The sequence below is a fragment of the Pleurodeles waltl genome, chromosome 10 (assembly GCF_031143425.1).
Source record: "Pleurodeles waltl isolate 20211129_DDA chromosome 10, aPleWal1.hap1.20221129, whole genome shotgun sequence".
Lineage (NCBI taxonomy): Eukaryota > Metazoa > Chordata > Amphibia > Caudata > Salamandridae > Pleurodeles > Pleurodeles waltl.
The window spans coordinates 718,464,981-718,487,907 of record NC_090449.1 but is presented as its reverse complement, the minus strand read 5'-3'; positions in this window follow the sequence as shown (position 1 = coordinate 718,487,907).

The following is a 22,927-nucleotide window of genomic DNA, read 5'->3' as shown; positions in this document are numbered from 1 at the left end:
TTCACATGGCCTGTCATCTCTACATGGCTAAATATTCAATCAAAATCAGCAGACAATGAGTCAGTGATTGATGATTTTATTGTGAAGCTACGACTAACAGTAAATATACATGACATGAATCAACAGAAAAATAAGTAATATGAAAGGGTCAGTCATGGTGAATGTAATCATTGGAGTAGAAGCCATAGCATTGGAAGTCCACAGTCCAGAACCCTCTTCCCATTGAAAATGGAATATGGTTCAGGATCAGTTCCCAGGCTGAATATGTAACACAAAAAGGAGGACCTTAAGAAAGCAGGTTATTGTTGGCAGCGGTGTGTGTCTTGCCATTCACACCTCCTAGATTCGATGCTGGCCATCCCTACTTGTGGGGGGGCAGCTGCCATAGAGGCAGGGATATCTGTGGCTGGTTGTTCCTCTGGCAGGGCCTCCCTTCCTGGGGCTGGCACCGATGTTGATGGTCCTTCTGTTGATGCGCCAATGGAAGGGGAAGATTGGTTTAGAAAAGACCTGCGCAGGTGTTGTGTTTATGTCTTTCAGCACCTCTGTTAGGGAGGCCATGTTGAAATTGTGGGCCTCTTCTGTTCACGCGTGTCCCTGGCCCATCACGCCTTTGGACTCCTGATAGGCCCCCAAGACTTGTCTGATGGTGTCCTGACTGGCAGCAAGCACCCTACCCCCACAAGCCTGTACCCCTGCCACAGAGTGCCCTCCTCAACTTGGTCCTGAAACCACAGTTTTAGGGGGCAAATTGTTTCCTGTGATGTTGATGCAACAGGACTGAGAGGTGATGTTGTGGGCACAGTGAGACTCACCGTTCCTTTCTGACCAAGGTGCCCAGATGAGCCTGAACCTTGCTCCACCTCCACATGCCCAGGAGTGTTGTCGTCACTGAGGGCTTCATCCAGAGGGGTAGTGGTAACCTGTTCTGTGGCCTCAGTGTGCCCAGTATCAGATCCAGCTGTTGTTGAAAGACCTACATTGTTACTGGTTGACTTGTGGCATCTATCTCCAAAGGTCTTCTATTAAACAGAGACAATAGATAATTTGTAGGAAATCCAAATGTGCCAAGTAACCAAGGTATTGGGTGGTTTGACATGACGTGTGAAGCTTGCCTAAACTATTCAACTTAAGCATCTGATGACATGTGCAGATCAGTTGCAGTTTGGATGATGGAACTGATAACGCGTCCCTTTATGATAATTTATTACACATCAGGACTCGTTTTAGGCCAATTAATCTTTTGGCCCAGTTGAGAGACACCTTAGGACGAGATAGCTAATCAATATTTCAATCAATATGTCAATAATGTCATCAATATTTATCACGACAATACATTTCACTTTAGTCAAAGTCATTAATCAATCTGAGACGATACCACGACCTTTCAGCCATGAATAACCACACCGGTCTAGTAGAATTTTATAATTTTTATTCCCTATTGCTTACAAATCTAATAGCAGGTGCGTCAATCTCAAAACCAAGTAACACAATAGCATAGTCACAACATGGCAACTTTAGTCAGATTTCATTAAAGCGAGAATCACAAACATCAGAACATAACACGGCGTGAACATAGATCAATTTAGCAGAGTGTCAATAATTCGTCAGTTCAACAAAGCATGGATTTGGTCGATTGTCTATTTGCGTCAGTTTAATGAACACCTGTCCTAACCACTCATTAGCATTAGCATGTTGGGCTTCATGCAAAACAATTTAGAACACCAATTTGGAAAACATCTAACTATGGTCTCTGTCAAAAGTAAGCAGTTGGTACCTAGAAGGGAAAAGCAAACAAACAAATCACAATTGCATTGTCATAATTACCCTCCAAAGTTTAGGTCAGCACACAGGTTCAGTCTTCGTCTTCAGGACATCAGTCAATTCGCCATCAGTCAGAACTCCGGGGCAAAAGGGCACTTCCCTCATAAGGAGGTAAAGTGTAAAATGAACAATTCTAAGGGCGAGGATGGTTTTAAATAAACCAACAAGTCACCAAACAGAGTGACAGAGTTTCTGGATAAAATCAATAGCATTCCCTACCTAATTCTCAATGGCTTCTTGTGTCATGGGTTTTTATCCCTTTTTCGTTGTACATTCCCCCAAAATGTTATTGGACATTTGTTATACCCCACTATATTTTACCTAGCAGAAAACACATTTGGTCACCTAACTTTCACCCCATATTATTTTACAGACATTTTATTGGTCTCCATAATTGACGTCTTCAGAGGTGACACGTCCGGTATGATTTCATCTTTCTGTAATTCTTTGCACATCTTTTGGTCAGTAGCTCCATTGTCTTCACCGGTTTGAATGACCTTGTACATTACATTAATCTACAGTGTTTCATTTTGTTTTAACATTATTCTTCAAACAAGGAAAAGTTGTGGGAACGGATCTAGCATGGTTACATTCGTCTTCTAATTTGAAGAACAAAAACATACGGGGTCATATCCTTTTGTGAGTCAGCACACTGCAAGATAGAAAAATACATTTAATATGAGAGCCAAGCAGCTAGGCTCCGGCTCATGCTAACTTAAGGCCTATGAGGATTTTAGCACAGATTTAATAACGTAATCATTTATTTAAACATAATATAAACATTTTAGTCATCATTTTAGTCTACGTATACCTTGGCGGCCACTCCCCGTGGTCACATTTCAGGTGCACATTTAAGCAAAATTACTATTACAGTTTCTTGTGCAGCATTATCACACATTAATTCATAAACATTTCATGTGAGTATAGATTATATAAGCTACACTCTCTCAGTCCCTCCTCTGATGACGTTCGTAGTCACACAAACCTTTCCCTTAATCCTTTGACTTAGTTTTTCACCTTGCGCATAATGCGCATTTCAACATCTTGTCCCTTGTGTGAACTTTCCCAAATTTCATTAAACATTTTCTCCATTTCACTTTCTTCGTTCTTTTTATTTCTCTTTGTCCAATTTCTTTTGTTTTTGTCATTTATTTTGCATGCTCCCCGTAATCCTAATAGACAGGCCAGAACAATTAGTAGACCCCATAACATTTTTGCAAGAACCCCATTCCAAATATTGCCAAACCAGCTCCCTACTCTGGCAATTCCTTTTCCTAATTTCTCCCACACTCCAGGTTCCTTCAAATACTTTAAATCTGCACTATCCTTAGTTAGGTTAATAAGCATACCTCTAATCTTTTTACTATTATCAGGTATATATGAGCAACAATGACGCTTGTTGAGCATCTTGCAGACTCCGCCGCTCTTTGCTAAAAGAATGTCTAAAGCAAGCCGATTTTGAAGAGTCATAGCTCTTTCCGCAGCAAGTTCAGTATCCATCAGGAGTATAGCCCCTGTAAAATTTGTCAGCATGTTATCCACAATAGTAGACAACTTTCTAATCTTTATGGAGTTTAAGATAACTCCTACTGAAGGAATTATGGCTCCAAATATGTCTTCAACGACAGCAGCCGCTGTCTCTCATTTTTGTCTAGCATGTTGTGATTCAGACGTTTTAGGTATTTGCTTTAAGTCATCTATCTGGTAAATCTTTGGGAAAACTATTCCCAAATAACATGTCCCATACCATCCCTTAGGGAGACGGTAATAAGCATTAAGTGTACAAATATAATAGATCCCAGGGATTGCTGGATCCTGTCCATTTAACATGAATGTCCATTTACCCTGAAACAAAAACACATGCCTGCATTCACTCGTTCCTACCAATAAAGTGTCATGTTCAGATTTCGGCCTATATATACAAAGCCTTCCTACATGTAATGCATCTATAGCTAGTTTGCCTTGCGTCTTTATTGCGGTGTAAGCATAATCATTTGCATACGTGCGTTTCTCTAGCGCCTTTTCCAGTCTCTCTTTCAACGCTTTGCATCCATCATTCGTGTGATCTAGAAAGCTTTTCTCTACAGGTGTCAATAAGCAAGTCAGATTATTGCAGTGTGCATGAGCTGTCCCAAATGTAAGCGTTGGTTCAAAGAAACCTCTAAGTAATTTTATACTATGCTCCTTGGCTAACTTGTTCAGAAATTCAATCACAGGTACAAAAGAAAACACTACATCCAAATTTGAATAGAAGTATTGCACATGTTCTTGATTATAGAATCTTGTTAGTAGCAAACTACAACTTATCCCGTATGTTAGTGGCAAGCTATGATAGGTGATCCCCTCTTGTACTGATGAAGGAATCTTTGTGCACACATAACAGTTTTTCGCATCTATTGTCTCAACATACTCATTCAGCAAGCGATAGAAGACATTAGTGGAAAGTTCCCCTTTTGAGTTAGTTCCCTCATGCAAGTGTCTTGCATCCTGCTCAAACTTTTCCCATGGTGTTAGTGTTGTAGTCTCAGGTTTTGAAGCATTGTTAGTTGCTTTCTTATCCAACCACGGCATTCCCACAATCACACCTACAATTATTATTGCACACACAATACTTAATATAAGACTCAACCAACCACACACCTTACCCTTTTTGTTACTACCTCTATTATATGCCATGTCCGTAAAGAATCAGATAGCAGAACAATAATCAACTTTAGGACGATATAAAACTATCTTTTTTTTTTTTTTTTTTCTTCTTCTTGATGCAAAAGTCTCTTTCTCTCTGCGTGTATTTACAGCGTTTCACTCACTCCAGGACCCTTTTGTCAAATCAGGTTAGCAGCTTGTCATAATCGGGTTTTCAAAGTCAATTCAGGTTATCAGAGTCACATCTGGTAATTTATAAGTCTCTTTCTCAGTTTTTCAGCTTTCTATTTTCTTTTCCAAATTTTTGTTTTAACACAGTCTCTTTATTTTAATTGATTTTCAGGTACCGTAGAATTGGCTTGGTACTTCTCGATCAAAACAGAACGCTAAGAATTCTTGTTGCCATTCAGATGTTGTTGCATAGGCCCATTCAGGACCTGCGTACCTTCTGTTTGCGGTTCTCTTTCTTGTCAATCTGCGTTCGCCTTGCAATTCTCCTTCACTTAGTTCCTCTATTCGGGATGTATTAGTTTCTTCTGTTATTGTTTCACCTGGTACGGACCTTTCTTTCGCAGCCTGCTTCTCTGGCCAGTTATCTCCCTTATGCGTCTTTTTCCTACTTGTCCTTTCAAGACGCTGAACAGCACCCTCCTCTTGTGCTATGGTGTTTTCTCTTGATGGACCTGCAACTGTCTCAGGGGATGTCAGTGTACTTTGATCTCTCTCTACTATTTCCCCTTCTTCTTCTGGATCTGTAACGGGTTCAAGCTCTAACCCGTATCCGTCTGCTTCTGGGAGAACCTCTCCTTGATTTAGTTCTCCTGCTGCCTCTACTGAGATAGGCACATTGTCACCTCTCTCGAACTCGTTTACTGTTTGAGGGACTAGGCTGTTCTCAGTGGGCTCTCCTGCAGTCTCAGTTCCCTCTTGGCTATTTTCAGGCTCTGACACTTCCCTCTCTGGAACTGTTGAGTCGGAAACTTCAAGTTCCTCATCAGTTGGACACGTTACCTTCTTTGTGTGACTGGCATGTATCCAGTTTGGAACGCCTGCACATTTTACAGCAGTGGTTGTCGTCAATATTACTTGATATGGCCCCTTCCAGCGCGGCTCCAAACACGACTTTCTTACGTGCGTCTTGACAACCACCCAGTCACCGGCTTGCAGGGTGTGACCTGGATCACTGATCGGTGGCAATGTGTTGGCTTCCACCTGGTGAGAAAAAGAGCGAACCACATCAGCCAAACCTTTGCAGTAGTCCAACACCATCTCATCCGTGATATTCACAAGAGCATTTGCAGGCACTGCAGGTAGCCTCATAGCTCTACCCATAAGGATCTCCTGGGGTGATAGTCCTGTCTTCTTATCAGGGGTGTTCCTCATCGACATCAGCACTAAGGGCAATGCATCTGGCCATTTCATATTGGTAGCTGCGCACATCTTCGCCATTCTCGACTTCAAGGTACCATTCATCTGTTCCACTAATCCTGATGCTTCAGGACGGTAGCTACAATGCAGTTTCTGTTCAATATCTAATGCAGCACACAAGAGCTTAATCACCTCATTGTCAAAGTGTCTGCCCCTATCTGATTCTAGAGACCGGAAACCCGAACCTGGGTATTAGTTCCCTAAGCAGCAGCTTTGCAACGGTGAGACTGTTATTTCTACATGTGGGGTAAGCTTCAATCCAGTGGCTGAAAACACACACAATCACCAACACGTACTTCAATCCTCCACAAACAGGCATCTCAATGAAATCCATTTGCATCTTGCTAAATGGACCGCCAGCTCTCTCTTTGTGGCTCAGAGTTACCACAGTCCCTTTTCCGGCATTCATCTGTTGACAGATGATGCACCTGTGACAAGTAACCTCTGCGGCATGTCTGAATTTTGGGTTAAACCAGTCAATCTTGAATGACCTGATTATTGCATCTCTCCCAAGATGTGCCTCTCCATGATAAAGCCTCGCAAATTGTGATAGAAGACTGTTTGGCAAAACTAGTTTCCCTTCCTCTGAGACCCACAAGTCATCAACTCTTTGTACGCATTGCATTCTCTGCCAGGAGCGTTTTTCCTCTTTGCTAGCACGACCCTGTAGTGTTTTGAGCTCATCTAGTGTATCAACCACCCTTAATGCAAGGTTCAAACATGTGTCATTTTCGGTTTGCGGTAACAATTCCCACTGATCCTTGAACAATATACAGTTCAATGCACAAAACCTTGCGACTTGATCTGCATAACCGTTTCCCATGGATACAAAGTCTTGTGACTTAACATGAGCATTGCATTTCACCACGGCAATTTCAAGAGGTAATTAATTTGCTCACCATTTTTCACAGGAGAACCAGAAGAGGTCATGAAACATCTCTGTGACCACAATTGGCCAAAATCATGTACAATTCCAAATCCAGATCTGCTGTCAGTATAGATAGTGACTCTCAGATTTTCAGTTGCGTGGCATGCCTTAGTAAGGGCAATTAGCTCTGCCACTTGTGCGGAATACACCCTCTCGAGCCAAGAAGCTTCAATGATACCAGCTATGGTACACACAGCGTAACCGGCTCTCAGCATTCCGACTGAGTCTCTCAAACAGGATCCATCCACAAACATAATGCAGTCATTTTCCTTTAACTGCGTATCTTGAATATCAGGTCGGGGCTTGGTACATAGTTCTGTTACCTGAAGACAATCATGCTCCACTTCCTCTTCATTATTAATCTTGGTACTCTCAACAGGAAGTAGAGTTGCTGGGTTTAGTACAGTACATCGCTTCAGTGAGACATTAGGCAACCCCAAAATGATTGTCTCATATCGGGTAAGTCAGGCATTTGTCATGTGCTGGGTTTTAGTTCGAGTCAACAGAATTTCAACTGAATGTGGAACCATTACTGTCAAGGTTTAGCCCATCACTATGCCTTCACACTACGTGAGGCTCTGACTAACTGCTGCAACTGCGTGCAAACAACCCGGTAAGGCTGCTGCGACGGGGTCCAAGGTAGCTGAAAAATATGCTACAGGGCGATTTGCATCACCATGGACCTGTGTTAAGACAGACAAAGAACAAGCATCACGTTCATGACAAAACAGTAGAAAAGGCTTTGTGTAATCATGCATACCCAAAGCTGGTGCCCTGCACATGCATTCTCTCAATTCCATGAATGACTCAAGCTCCTCTTTGGATAGGGTTATGGTGTACGGTTCATCCTTAATCTCTTTGCCTGTCAGCTTTATCAATGGTTTTGAGATAATTGAGAAGTTGGGTATCCACTGATGACAGTAGCCCACCATTCCCAAAAACATCCTGACATCTCTCTTTGTTGTCGGGGGGTTCATTTGCAAAATGGCTGTCACCCTTTCCTTCGATATTCTCCTGGACCCTCTCTCAATCAAGTGTCCTAAGTATTTCACCTCTTTCTGACAGTATTGCAGCTTCTTTGGCGACACTTTATGTCCGTTCTTTCCCAAATGATTCAGTAAGGCAATTGTGTCATATTTACAGTCATCTTTTGTCCTGGAGGCAATCAGCAAGTCAGCAATGTACTGTACTAGAGTCGAATTGAAAGGCAGTACTAAGGATTCTAAATCCTTTTTCAATATCTGATTGAAGATGGACGGTGACTCAGAAAACCCTTGAGGAATTCTGCACCAACTGTACACCTTGTCCAGTGAAACTGAATAAAAACTGGCTGTCCTCATGAAGAGGCACCGAAAAGAAAGCTTGTGACAAGTCTACAACGGTGAACCATTCAGCATCACACGGAACCTGAAACATGATCACTGCTGGATTTGGCACTATAGGACAACATTTCACCACAATCTCATTTATTTTTCTCAAATCCTGCACAATTCGAACCTTTCCACAAGGCTTTTTCAGACCCATTATGGGTGAATTACATGGGCTGCTCAATACCTCCTTCAGGACTCCCTGTTTTACAAAGTCTGCAATTATTTGCGACACCTGAATAAGGACATCTTGTTCCATGTGGTACTGCGGCACCTGGGGAAACACTGGGTTTGGCTTTACTTGTACTTTAACTGGTTCCACTCCTTTTATCAGTCCCACTTCCTTTCCTGTCAAATCCCACACTTTCTCTGTCACTGCTCCCTGTAACTCAGCTGGTAAGTCAGTCACTGTAAGCATCGGGAATAAGGTTATCAAGGGGTAATCTTCATTCGCAGTTTCTGCTTTTAACTCTGAGAACTGACCATCATCCCCTTCATCATCACTCTTTGTCTGCACCTCAATTCCATCATTGGAACAAGTAATCGAGCATTTCGTCTTACACAGTAAGTCTCTTCCCAATAGGGACACAGGACTCGAATCGCAGACTACAAACCTATGTAGTCCCTGGAAGTTGCCAATCTCAACTTGCACCGGATCTGTAATTGGATTTGTCAAGTACTGGTTTACTACTCCGACCACTCTTATGGTACGCCCCGAAAGTGTCAATTTCAGAACCTCTGCACTCCTGACTGTGGAGCGTGTAGCTCCAGTATCAACCAAGAATGAAACCTTGTGACCCATTACCTTTCCCTCTACATAGGGTCCCCCCCTGATCTACTTCTAGGGATGCTGCAAGCCTGCACTCTTCACTGTCTGAAATGTCATCCGACCATTCCTCATTCATTCTATCTTCACCACGCAATGGGAACTGCTGTACTGTATTATTTTGGCTCATTACTTGACCTGTGACCTGCTGAGGAAGCATCACCTGTTGCTGTCCCATTGGAGCCATTGGTAGTTGCATTTGCTGTCTAGGTACCATGGGAACCTGCTGTTGTACTTGCTGCATTTGCGCTGGTTGAACACGCGGCATTTGCATTTACTGCATGGGCTGTAACCCTTGCATCTGAACCATGTTATTTTGAAAGTTCGGGTTTTGATTTCTCAGTTTTGGACCTCTCATATTTTGCAATGTACCGACATTAGTGCTTTGTTGAACAACACCATCCTGCATCACATTTGGGCATTCCTGCTTCCAATGTCCCACGCCCCCACTCGCGTGACATGGAGACATATTTTTCATTCCTTGCGCATCATTTTGAATCACCACAGTATTCAAGTCTGGACCGCGATTTACAAAACCTCGACCTCTTGGTTGTGCCTGAAACACAGCATTCCCTTGCGGTTGCTGCTGTATCATCTGCAAAATTCCATTTCCCTGCATTCCTGCCTGAGCAGCCCTTATCTGCATCACCATCACCTTTTACTTCAGTTTCCTCTGCTTTAACTCAATCTTGTCACTACAGTACTTTGCGTACTGCAACACCTCATCAATCGGCTTAGCTTGCCAACAGATCAAATGATTCTTAATCATCTAGCTAACCTCTGGTCTCAGCTCTTCAACAAATCTGAACACGAGATGGTTCATAACTTTCGGCTCAATAGTTTCAGTACCACTATAATGTTTGAATGCCTTCAATAATCTCTTGTAGAAAGCATGTATCGATTCCTTAACCTCCTGTGAGGTCCGGTCGATTTTCTGCCAATCAGTCACTTTCAGCGACACTTTCTGCTTCAAAAACTCAATTACCTTGTGATAATATTTCATTAACTCCTCAGATGGTGCTCCGGTTACCTTATCCCTTGCCGGCTCCTGCATCGGCCAGTCTACTCATCTCTCGCACTCAAGCCATAAGTCAGGCGGAATAATGATCTCAAACAAGGTATTCAGATCTTCCCAGAGACACTTCGCGAGCTTCACAAACCTATCTGTTTGTTGGTACCACTCGATCGGTTTCTCCCTCAACCTGGGATAGTCATTTGTGAAAGATAGGATGTCTCCCCTGGACCACGGTACATGAATTAGAACCCCACCAGCTGTTTCTCTCATTGGTAGCATCTTTACTGATTCTGTATCTGGTGAAGTTTTTGCTTTGCTCGATCCCGGACTGTTATCTTTCTCCTTGCCCATCTGCCTTCCCACTTTTCTAAAGCTCTCCAGATCTGTGCACTTTGCAATATTTCTATTAAATGCGCTTTCATTCCGGCAGACCTCATATGTTCGAAGTCTTTTGAATCAAAGTCTAACCTGTAACTTCTTTTTAAATGTTTAGTATTCTCAATATCAATATTGTATTTGTCCGCCAGGTTCGCTAATTTCTGATGTACTTTACCTACTTCTTTAGTGATTTTTGGGCACAGATATCTCAATTCTGCTCCTGTGTATGACTCTAATCGGTTTACCCCCATCGTTCCTTCCACTAATTCATCAGCTTCCACACCCAATCTCACAAAGTTCAGGTACTCATCTCTTCCCAACCTTTCCGGCTCTACCGCAGTTGCTGTAGTCTTTTGTGAAGCATAGGTCTTCTCTAACCACTCATTTAACTGTTGTACCGTAAAACCTTGCAGTGAAATGTTCCCTGCATGTATCATTGACGACTGTGAAGCATTCGTACTTATTGTTTGTGGGGTTAGCACCCCTAGTCCTGTCTGTCTCATTGTATCCAATGGTGTTTCAACTGGGCTAAGGTCTAACAAAGACCTCGGTTTTTCGACCGCTTGCTCTCCTGGGGCCATTAACTGGGAGGTACCTATGGACCCTCCTCTTATTACATGTTGGGTTATTACTCCCTGATCACACATACCAGGCTCACCTTGTGCATACAATGGTACCGGAAGACCAACAGTAATTGGCAATGATATGGCAGCTGGTGTCTGACCTGGTCCCAAACCTCGTGGAGCAGCGACTCCAAAGGTCTGATCCAGTGAAGCCGGGGCAGGTATTAATGGAGGTCCTGCTGCTGGGTTATATCCCAGTATCAGTTGTAGCTGCGGCTGGGGAAGCAATTGTGGAGTTGGCTCAATCTGCACTAACCTCGATTTTGTATATATCGGGTCTGGCGGCACTATCAGATTTGTAGTAGTCTCTAGTACTGTGATGTCTGGATAGATTCTCTGTATCTGCGGTGGAGGTTGCAACTGTATCTGCATGTCTGGCGCAGTGGGTACACTGACATTATTCTGTATCGAACCCGTATCACTAGTCTGTGCTGTATCAGTAACTCCCTTCTCCTGTGTCTGGTTCCCAGGATCCGCACTAGTGCTCGGGACATCGTCGCTTACCGCATAAGGTGGCGGGCGATCATGTAATAACTGATTTAAAAATTCTTCGTTATCTAAATCATCTTCTTCTTCCTAAAATCTCTTGGTTTCTTTAGGCTTACTAGAGTCTTTGTCTGTTTTACCTGTGGCTTTCTTTCCCTGCGCCTCATCTCCCTGTGTTATTGATGGGAACAATTTTAGTCCGTCAACTATTCCCCGTCTCCACATTTTGCTCTCATTATCCCACCTAGCTTCCGCTAGAGTCTTTTCTTCCCTTTTCATTCTTCTTTGGAACTTCTCTTGTCTCTGTTTAAGTGCCATTAAATCCCAAATTGCTAAATCCTCATACTGAGCTGACCTCGGGGGTGGCTCCTGTACACTTAACATCCACCTTAAATTCTCTAGAACTCTCGTATTGAACGTCCTGTGTTCCGGGAACGCCAAACATCCCTCTTTTTCTGTCAATTTGCTCCACTGTTTCATCCATAATCAAACCTTTTTCCTCCATGACTATGTAAGCTGGAGTTCCCTCAGGCGGTGTAGGCTCTCCTTCACTCGCCATAATGTATGTGTCTCCTTTCAGAGCACTCTTAAAAGCTTTGACAAAATTCATCTTTGCGTCTTTTCTTTTGTTTGTATTTAATCAAGAAGTGACTTTAGTTCCCAGGACCCTCTTCACCCACCTTTCTCAACCTATTGCCTTTCACGGACGAAGCCAATCCGTGCGCGACCTCTCTCGACAACTAACCTATCTCAGCGCGGCACCACTGACGTCACACTTACACACTGCGGCTGACAAATTCTTGCGGCTCGTCCGCCCCTCACTGGATTCACACCAAACTAATGCAAAAATTACTGCGAGCACCTTAACAACAACAACACAAATTTGCTGGTTTACTACAGGAAGGGTAACACATTCGCTTCAGAACTTTACAGAGATTCCACTTGAAGCCTCGGCCGCTACTCTCTCCTTCTCAGTTCCCGCATACGCAAGCAGAGTTTGACCTGCAAATCCTACTCTCAACTTGTCAATTGTTTGCTCTAGTGCACTTTAGAACTTGCCAAATCTCCATTGCAGGTTTCTCTCACACATTTTAGATTCAAACTCGACTTGTCAACCATGCCCGATTGACCTATTAAACCGCACAAATTACAACGTAAACCCAAGTGTCTCCTACACTTGTCAATATACTCCGGAGTCTTAGACCACGACTGGTCCGTACATGAACAACCAACCACGTGGATAATTTTGAGCACAAAGTGCCACACTCATATGAAGTGCGCCAACTTCCCTACTCTCATATTGTAGAGTACGCCAACTCCTACTAAAAAAACATTACCTGGCCTAGATACACACAAACTTCACAAATCACCTGCAAAATGCATAAGCTGAGCAAGCGCAAATCCTATACCACACATTCTAAAACGGCGAGAACATCCCCAACTCACTTAGGCAGGCTCCGAGATCCCAGGAAAGTCAAGGTGAATTTAGAAACACATCATACCTCTACTTTGCATTATTTCAGAAAAACAGTCTAAACAATAATTCTCCGTCCTAGGGCCCCAAAGGGCCAAACCGTCGCTCTGCTACCAGAACTGATAACTCGTCCCTTTATGATAATTTATTACACATCAGGACTCATTTTAGGCCAATGAATCTTTTGACCCAGTTGAGAGACACCTTAGGATGAGATAGCTAATCAATATGTCAATCAATACGTCAAGAATGTCATCAATATTTATCACAAGAATACATTTCACTTTAGTCAAAGTCATTAATCAATCTAAGACGCTACCATGACCTTTCAGCCATGAATAACCACACCAGTTTATTAGAATTTTATGATTTTTATTCCCTATTGCTTACAAATCTAATAGCAGGTGCGTCAATCTCAAAACCAAGAAACATAATAGCATAGTCACAACATGGCAACTTTGGTAAGATTTCATCAAAGCGAGAATCACAAACATCAGAACATAATACAGCGTGAACATAGATCAATTTAGCAGAGTGTCAATAATGCCTCAGTTCATCAAAGCATGGATTCGGTCGATTGTCTATATGCGTCAGTTTAATGAACACCTGTCCTAACCCCTCATTAGCATTAGCATGTTGGGCTTCATGGAAAACAATTTAGAATACCAATTTGGAAAACATCTAACTATGGTCTCTCTCAAAAGTAAGCAGTTGGTACCTAGAAAGGAAAAGCAAACAGACAAATCACAATTGCATTGTCATAATTACCCTCCAAAGTTCAGTCAGAACTCAGCTCCGGGGCAAAAGGGCACATCCCTCACCAGGAGGTAAAGTGTAAAATGAACAATTCTAAGGGCGAGGATGGTTTTAAATCAACCAACAAGTCACCAAACAGAGTGACAGAGTTTCTGGATAAAATCAATAGCATTCCCTACCTAATTCTCAATGGCTTCTTGTGTCATGGGTTTTTATCCCTTTTTCGTTGTACATTCCCCCAAAATTTTATTGGACATTTGTTATACCCCACTATCTTTAACCTACTAGAAAACACATTAGGTCACCTAACTTTCACCCCATATTATTTTACAGACATTTTATTGGTCTCCACAATTGACGTCTTCAGAGGTGGCACGTCCGGTATGATTTCATTTTTCTGTAATTCTTTGCACATCCTTTGGTCAGTAGCTCCATTGTCTTCACCGGTTTGAATTACCTCCTACATTATATTAATCTACACTGTTTCATTTTGTTTTAACATTATTTTGCAAACAAGGAAAAGTTGTGGGAACGGATCTAGCATGGTTACATTCGTCTTCTAGTTTGAAGAAAAAAAACATACGGGGTCATGTCCTTTTGTGAGTCAGCACACTGCAAGATAGAAAAATACATTTAATATGAGAGCCAAGCAGCTAGGCTCTGGCTCATCCTAATTTAAGGCCTGTGAGGATTTCAGCACAGATTTAATAACGTAATCATTAATTTAAACATAATATAAACATTTTAGTCATCATTTTAGTCTACGTATACATTGGCGGCCACTCCCCTTGGTCACATTTCAGGTGCACATTTAAGCAAAATTACTACTACAGTTTCTTATGCGGCATTATTACACATTAATTCATAAACATTTCATGTTAATATAGATTATATAAGCTACGCTCTCTCAGAATGAAAATTACATCTTACAACCAGTGCAGCTAACACAGTGGAGAGGCAACATATGACTTTGACCATTTGGAGGCCTAGTTGAGTTGAATGGGATGCAGACAAACCCAGGACTTTGTTATATATGTTACTGGAGTCATCATGTGCACAGTGCTTTGTCAATGTGTCTGGTGCCAATTCCAAACTGATGATGCAGTTTGAGGCCTCAGGAGTAAATGTTGAACATACTGGGTATGGTTACCTTCCTGTCCTCAATAGTTTCATCCTGGGTTAGCAAGTCAAAATGGAGCTTGGTATAGAGACACGTCTTTCAGTTGAGCACGATCTGTATCTTGGTCACTCCGATAAGTAAACTTCAATAGAGACTTTGCAGACAAGGGAATTTGGACAAGTAACCACTGTGCTGGTGTTTTGTAGTCACAACAACAGGGCCTCCTGGGAGTTGCAGTGAGCTATCTCTCTCTACTTCCCAACACTAGACAAATTGTCAACTCCCAGGTGAGTACACTTCACTAGTGAGCTGGCAAACAAGGTTATTTAGACAAGTGATGACTGGTGTTTGGAGTCGCAACAACAGGGCCTCCTGGGAGTTGCAGTCAGATCACTCCCTCTACTACAAACACTGTACAAATGTTATCCTCCCAGATGAGTACACTTCAGTAGTGAGATGGCAAACAAGGGTATTTGGACAAGTGACTACTGGGCTGGTGTTTGGAGTCACAAAAATAGGGCCTCCTGGGAGTTGCAGTCAGATTTCTGCCTTTACTACACACACTTTACAAATGTTATCCTCCCAGGTGAGTAATCTTCAATGGAGAGTGCAGACACAGGGGTAAGTGAGCCAAGTGACAGAAAATGTTTCTTAAGCACGCTACTCACCCGTTAGGATGTCAAGGCGCTTTGGGGGGGGGTGTTGCTGGTTACTGCTCAAAAAAACATGTCTTGAGGTGCTTTCTGAAAGTTAGGAGATCCTGGGTCGTGCGTAGGTTGGTGGAGAGGGAGTTCCAGGTCTTGGTGGCGAGGTGGAAGAAGGATCTCCCGCCAGGGGGTGGGTTGGATTCGGGGGACTGTAGCGAGGGCGAGGTCAGCGGAGCTGTTGAGTTGGTATGTGGAAGTTTACTTGTTCGTTGAGGTAGGCCGGTCCAGTGTCATGGAAGGCTTTGTGGGCATGGACAAGGACAAGCATTCACCACGGTCATACCGCCGGTCCCACCAAGACTCCGCAAGGCTGCAGTAGGGCAGTCGTAATCTGTCAGGGCTGCGCTGCAAGCAGTGCTGTCCTGCGGATTGTGAGTCCCCAACCTCCAGCCTGTCCATGGTAGAAAGCACCACCATGGACAGGCTGGCGGTAAGGGGGACTCGGGGTGCACTTGGCATGGGCAGTGCAGGGGCCTCCAGGCACAGACCCATCGTGCATTTCACTGCCTGAACTACGGGCTGTGAAATGCACGACTGGTGCTGCAGCACCTGCTGCACATCAACATTGCCGCCAGCTCTATTACGAGCCAGCTTCAATGTTGATGTGACTTTTAATGATGTTTCCGTCCGCTGGCCCAGCGGAAAAGTCATAATACGGTGCCACGAGGTATGTTGGCGCCCCCGGCTAATGTTTTATTAGTTTTTGTGCTAGAAATTATTAATATGTTATAATTATTTGCAAAACACTTTGTTAATTATTTTGCTTTGATAACATATGTAAATGTTTTTTAAACTTTTTAATTTATTGGCAGGTTGTTGGTTTTGAGGGGTGACAGGGGAAGTGTTCCTAAAATGTATTTTTTAATTTCTGTTAATTGTTTATCAGATTTTCTAACTTTTAATGCTTAGATTATTAAACATGTACACTATTTAATTGATAACTTATTGAATTGATTTGGTGACATTGTTGGTTATTTTTTTTAAATGTAATTGAATTATTATATTAGTAAGTATATAAATCATTTAATTGGTTGAATTAACTGATTTCATTGTAATGTATTATGTTGCAATTTTTTCAGATACATACTATGGTCATTGTAATCTTATTTTTGTTGTGATTTATTTTACTTTTTCTTTTTGCAGGTTGTTAGGAATGTAGGAGAGTAGGGTGGTAGGTGTTTTAAAAGTCAATATTTTAGTTGTTTTAATTGGTAAATTGTATTCTTTACAGTATACAAATATTAGTATATCTTTATTTTTGTTTTTACTTACTTTTTTTATTAAATTGCATTTGTGTTTGTTATTTTTGTTACATGTACGGAATAATTTTATTTTTTGCTGAGCTGTTTGGAAGTAAGTGTGAGGTAAATTTTTTCATATATTTGTACCCATATAATTTAGTTTAACATTGTTTGTTCAGTTTACAATATTTGCTTCATTTGATAATAATTTGTAATTTAGGTATATCCCAACTCCTGCAAGCAGATTGTTGACATGCACCAAACCAGCACAGGACCTGCTCCTCCCGTAAACTCCATACAATCCATGCATGGGTATGGAAAGAGAGGCAGCAATTTCGTTAGAAGGGCTGCTATTTAAAGATTTATCCCAAAAACTGTTGGATCAATGCATTTCAGCTGCGCAGTAGCCTTGGCCACAATAATGCCCACCATATTTTTGCCAATTGTATACACAACATGTGAGAAAATGAAAACAGAGAAAGAGGATGGTAGATTCAATTATATTTTTGTGTTTAACAGAAGTTACCCACTCTTAATTTCAAAATTATCACTAATACTCATAATATTCATTATAGCAGGGCTCACCAGTTCAAAAAATCCTATCACAGTATATTAATCAAAATGAATGATAACCATGTGGTATGCTAATGAAATAATAATTGAATAGCCCTATAGGCTACCACTAAGGGAATTATTAAGGGCCTCATTATGAGGTTGGCGGTCCTAAGAATGACAGCCTCGCAGTGGCATTCGGACTGCCAGTGGCTGTGGTGGTCTGACTGCCACATTACGACTTTGGCGATGGACCCACCAACAGGCCAGCATCTCTGCCAGGATCCATGTTCCCAATGGGGTGACGGTGGTCCTGGTTGTAATCATGGGAAGGTAGGCATGGCATGGCAGTGCAGGGGTCGCCCTGTCCAGCACCATTTGAATGCGTACTGTCTGCTTTGCTGGACGACCCCCACTGTACTGTGAGATAGCACTCAGTTCCTTTAAGGGAGATGAGTGCCATCTCATAGCACTGTTCCCATTGGTCAGACTAGTGGGAATGCTCTATTTCAAGGTTTCTGTCGGTCAGCCAGGTCAGACCGATGGAAACCTTATAATAGGGCACGGGGGTACGCCACCGCCATGGTGGTGGTGTCCTCCCTGCGATTTTGGAGGTCCCGTGTTGGGGCCGCCAAACTTGTAACAAGCCCCTAAGTTCAAATGGACATAAAAAATCCCCTGGCTAGCTCATACTAAGAGCATGTTACTTAAATTAGACCTTCACATTCTCTGGGAATCTCCAGTCTAGTAACAAAATCACAAATTAAAGAACAGCTAAACGTGCACCTATGGGAAGAAAAGTAATGAAATGTGTCCCGGGCAGTTTGACTGTGAAAATATTACACCACAAAGTAATTCCCTTGTATAAATCATTCTTGACAAAATTCCTGGCCTTTTATCTAAGCAGTTAAACATAAAATTTAGATTTAGAATTTTCATCCAATGGCAGTTCGAACCATGGCGGTCGGCAGTCACCATGATAATACACAATACCACATTGGATGCATTTGACAACAACACAGCTGACACACCTACAAACCAAACGATAAAACACACCCCTTCACACACCACAATCCTTTGCATCTCCACGCCGAACACAAGCCAGAACACACCCCCACCACACATATTTGCACCTCTACACTCCATTTTCTCCCCGTCACCTCCTCATTACACAGCACCTAACCATCATATATGTTTTCTTGTTTTTCACCACCATGTCACCACAGAATAATCCCTGTTTCACAGATGACAAGTTAAGAGTCATGGTGGATGAAACTATCAGAGTAGAGCTACACCTATTTGAAGCCCATGTCCAGCTTACTAGTATCGCTCAGAATATGTAAATGTGGCAAAGGATAGTCAACAGTGTGAATTCTGTAGGCAGCTCCCCACGCTCAAGGGACAACATCAGGAAGAGGTAGAACGACCTCAGGGGGAAGGTTCATTCCATGATGTCCAGGCACCAATTTACGGTCCTGAAGACTGACGGTGGTCCCCCACCTCCTCCCCTACAACTAACATTATGGGAGGAGAAGGTCTTGGTCATAGTGTATCTTGAGGGCTTGACAGGAATACCTGGGGGAGTGGAGTTGGATAAGTCACAAGAAAAATGGCACCAAAATGTATTGCCATGCATGTGTACTGATCACCTCTTGCCACCTACAATATCACCCCACTCAACAGCCGAGTGTCCACTTGTCCATAACCCCCTTTCTGGTCTTCAACATCTCAAGTAGACTCACCTGGGGAAACAACATCTTTGTATAGTGGGTATAGCACACAGGTTGACAGCATTACAAGTCCCAGTAGGCACTGTTCTACTATCACTAACACCAGAACAGTGTAGCATAATCAAAATTACCTTGTCTGCTAACTCCCCATTGGAGTGTATCCACCTGAGGGGATCTCAACTGTATAGTGTGTGGGTAGGACAGGTAATGACAGGAATGCTGAGGCCAGGACCCACTAGGACCCCCACAGCACTCAGCCACAACTGGATTCTCTGCTACTATGACCATTCTCCCTCTACTCAGTCTTTGACCTGTATTCACCTGGCAGGAGGACAACTCTACAGTGTGTGGACTACAGGGAGTGATCCTTTACTCTCACTCCAAACAACAGTACACTGTACACCTGCCAAAATACCTTTACCTGGACGTGTACATACCTGGGATAGTCAAATTGAAAAACTGCATGTAGTACAGGGAGTCACATGACTGCTGAGGCCAGGAGGCTCTCTCTACCCAATCTAATTACCCAGTCCACTCTGCATATAGTTAAATATCCCTGTTGGTATACTTGTTATGAAAGTCCTCTCACCTCGGAGGATGAACAATGTGAACTGTGAGTTGTGATAAAAGTAACGTCTGAATAAATTCAAGGAGGACCAGGCCATGTGACCCCAAACATGAGGCCACTGTCCATATGATATTGTGCCACAGTCCCTGAAACCACAATGAACGAGATACACCTGGGAGGGGAGATACAGGTCATGGTACGCCTTGTGATGTAGCAACACACCCAGATCCATCTAGAGCTGACATGCCAAGATGAAAATAGTGCAGATAGGAAGGACAGCTCAAATTGTCTGTGAAGAACTTTCTACACAGATCAAAGCTCCCAAAATATGTCTGCTGTATGGCATTGGCAGCAGTCACATCCATAACGCACTGACAGCAGAATGACAACTATCACATATCATCCAAGCTTCTGACAATGTCTCCATGACAAACAAATAGATTTCATGATGACTCAAACAACATTCTGCCCAGCCAATATCCTGCCTGCACTGTTGGAAAAACAAGAGTTTATTGCCATTACTCCAACAGCTAAGGATTACAGACAGTCTGAAGCCAGGTCCCTGAACAGGAATTGGTATGTGGCTAGAATGTCAGCTCACTACAAATGACAATATATGTACCTGTCACATAAGGGAAATCAGCAAATACAATGTGAACATGCCCCTAGTCCAATGTCACTGTCACTGTCAACTATTGGAGGTAGATGTCACAATACAACCACTAACATTGTCTCTCCACATCAACAGTTTGTGCTGCCACTGCAACTGGTATTGCAACTACCGACACCACAGAGGACACTACCACTACCCGCATGGGTGAAGCCCTGAGTAAAACAAACACTTCTGGACCGCTGGATATTAAGGACAGTACTGGCCCATCCGGGCAACCTGGTCAGACGACACTGGTCAACCTCAGCTTGACCACATCGACTCCTCCCAGCACCCTGGCCTCAACATCTCAGGCAGCCATTCACCCGCAGACCTGCATCCCTCCAACAGTCTCCATCATCCAGTGCGGGTTCTTGCGTCACAGCCTTCCAACCCTGACAATGATGGACCTGGCACGAGTGGGAAAGGGCACACTGCACCAAGTGCGCAGGCATGTGAGAGTAGGGTGTGACCCAGTGGCAAGAGGCTGCTGGTGATGCCCCTGGCAAGGATACGATCAGCCAGGTCTTGGATGCCTATTAACTTTCCCAAGGCATGATGGGCCAGGTACTGACCGAACTCAGGGAAATAAAGAAGCTACAGAAGGACTTCCATCGTTAGATGCAGGAACAGTGGAAGGCCCACAAATCCAACATGCCCTCCTAACTGGGCTGCTGAGGTACATTACCAGTACCCGGAGCAGGGATAGGCAACAACATCTCATCCCTTCCTTTGGTGCATCCACACCAGTCCGTTCACTGGTGCCAGCCACTGTTATGGATGCCCTGTCAGGGGAAGAATCCACCTCAGACACCCCTGCCTCTGTAGTTACCGAGCCCCCACAAGCAAGGATGTCAAGCCAAGCATCCAGGAGGTGGGGCTGGCAAGACATCAACCACTGTCAGCAAGTGACCACTTCCTGATGTCAAACCTTAGTGTGCCACGGACTCACGCTGTTGAGTGTTCCTTAACCACTTTCCATTTTCCATGGTAGTAGGACACTGGACTCTGGATCTCAAATGTTGTGGCCGCTACTCTATTGATTTGCATCCATCAAGACTTCTCCCTTAATCTTATGTATTTTTTTTTATCCAGTATTGATTTTTGTTGTAATGTAAATAAACACCCCCACCACTAAAATATTGCCTACTACCTCTCTTTTTTAACTGTCTGGAATGTGGAATGCTAATCACATGTAATGTACATGCTTAAGACATTAGAGGACAATGGATGGAGGGAGATGTCTTAGGTAGTGTCATGCTGAGGATGACCAGCAGTACAATGTTATATGTCTGGTCACATCACATGTTTTATTGTACTGTATTGCACATACGGTGTTAAGAAGGTCTGCACAGTCATAGCCAAGCACTTCCTAACCATATGGAGTTAGGCCAGATATCCTATTACTACCGTGTACCAGACCACACCAGAAAGGGTCTGTAAGACCTTCTACCGTAGATTAGGAAAAAGAGTATGGGATGTTGTCTGCAATTTGACCCTTAACACATACCAAAACCAGCCCTGCCAACTCAACATACACCATGGCACAGACAGAGGGCAGTACAACAGAGCCTGAGCCCAGTCCCTTCCCATAACAATGGGCAAGCACCTGGTGGAATGCCACAAACCTGTTTCAGTGTTGTAACACAGGCACGCTGGCATGCAATGAGGAAACACATTGACAGCCACTAACAGGTTATACGGGATCAATGTCAACAGAGTGTGAAGGTAGAAGGAATGGATTGCACAGGATGGAATGTTACAAGGCCACATGATCACACACATGAGACCATCGGACCAACACACCATGGCCAACAGGTCTATTGTGTAGCTCAGATTCCTGCTCTCCCACTGTCCAGACAGCCTGGGTATAGGACTCATACACCCAAAATCTGTGACAAATAGTAGCTGGAACAATTCATGTCCATTTCACATGTCAGACCAGCAACAGCCACCTGCCAATAACACGTCTGAAATGCCCACATGAGGATGGCATGGTGATGAGGCCAGGAAGGAACAAGTGACAGCAAGGAGTTCAGGTAGGTAAAGGCATACATAAGACACAAACCGAATTTCAAACTTCAGTTGTTTCACTGGCAGTACAATGTGACTGCTCCAAACAAAGGAGATCCTCAAGAGAGTCACATCTTCAAGTCTGGTTTAGCCAAACCTTGGCTGTATGATGCATAGCATGAGATACCCTGTCTCATGGTGACAGAGATACCATTCCAAACAATTCAATTCCTGAACCCTACAATACCCAATGCAGTCACAATAATCACATAACATCACATACATACACTCAAGTGAAGTACTCATTGATAGATCTGCCCTCACATCTGCAAACAGTGTGTTGTTAACTGATGTGCTATGAAACCAGACTTTGTGGTTTGGGCATAAAGCGGGACATGAACAATAAATGACCAGGTTTCTCTGAAGGTACTTTAGGTTTAGTGAACACACATGTGTGGAAGTGTGTATTGTAATGTTGATGTGATACACAGACCCCCACCCCCTGAAGTAGCAGGTGCCTTCATCTGTATCTGTACATTTCCACACATGGGCAGGCTTGACTCTTTGTGTGCTTAACATGTCACTCCCTTCATTGT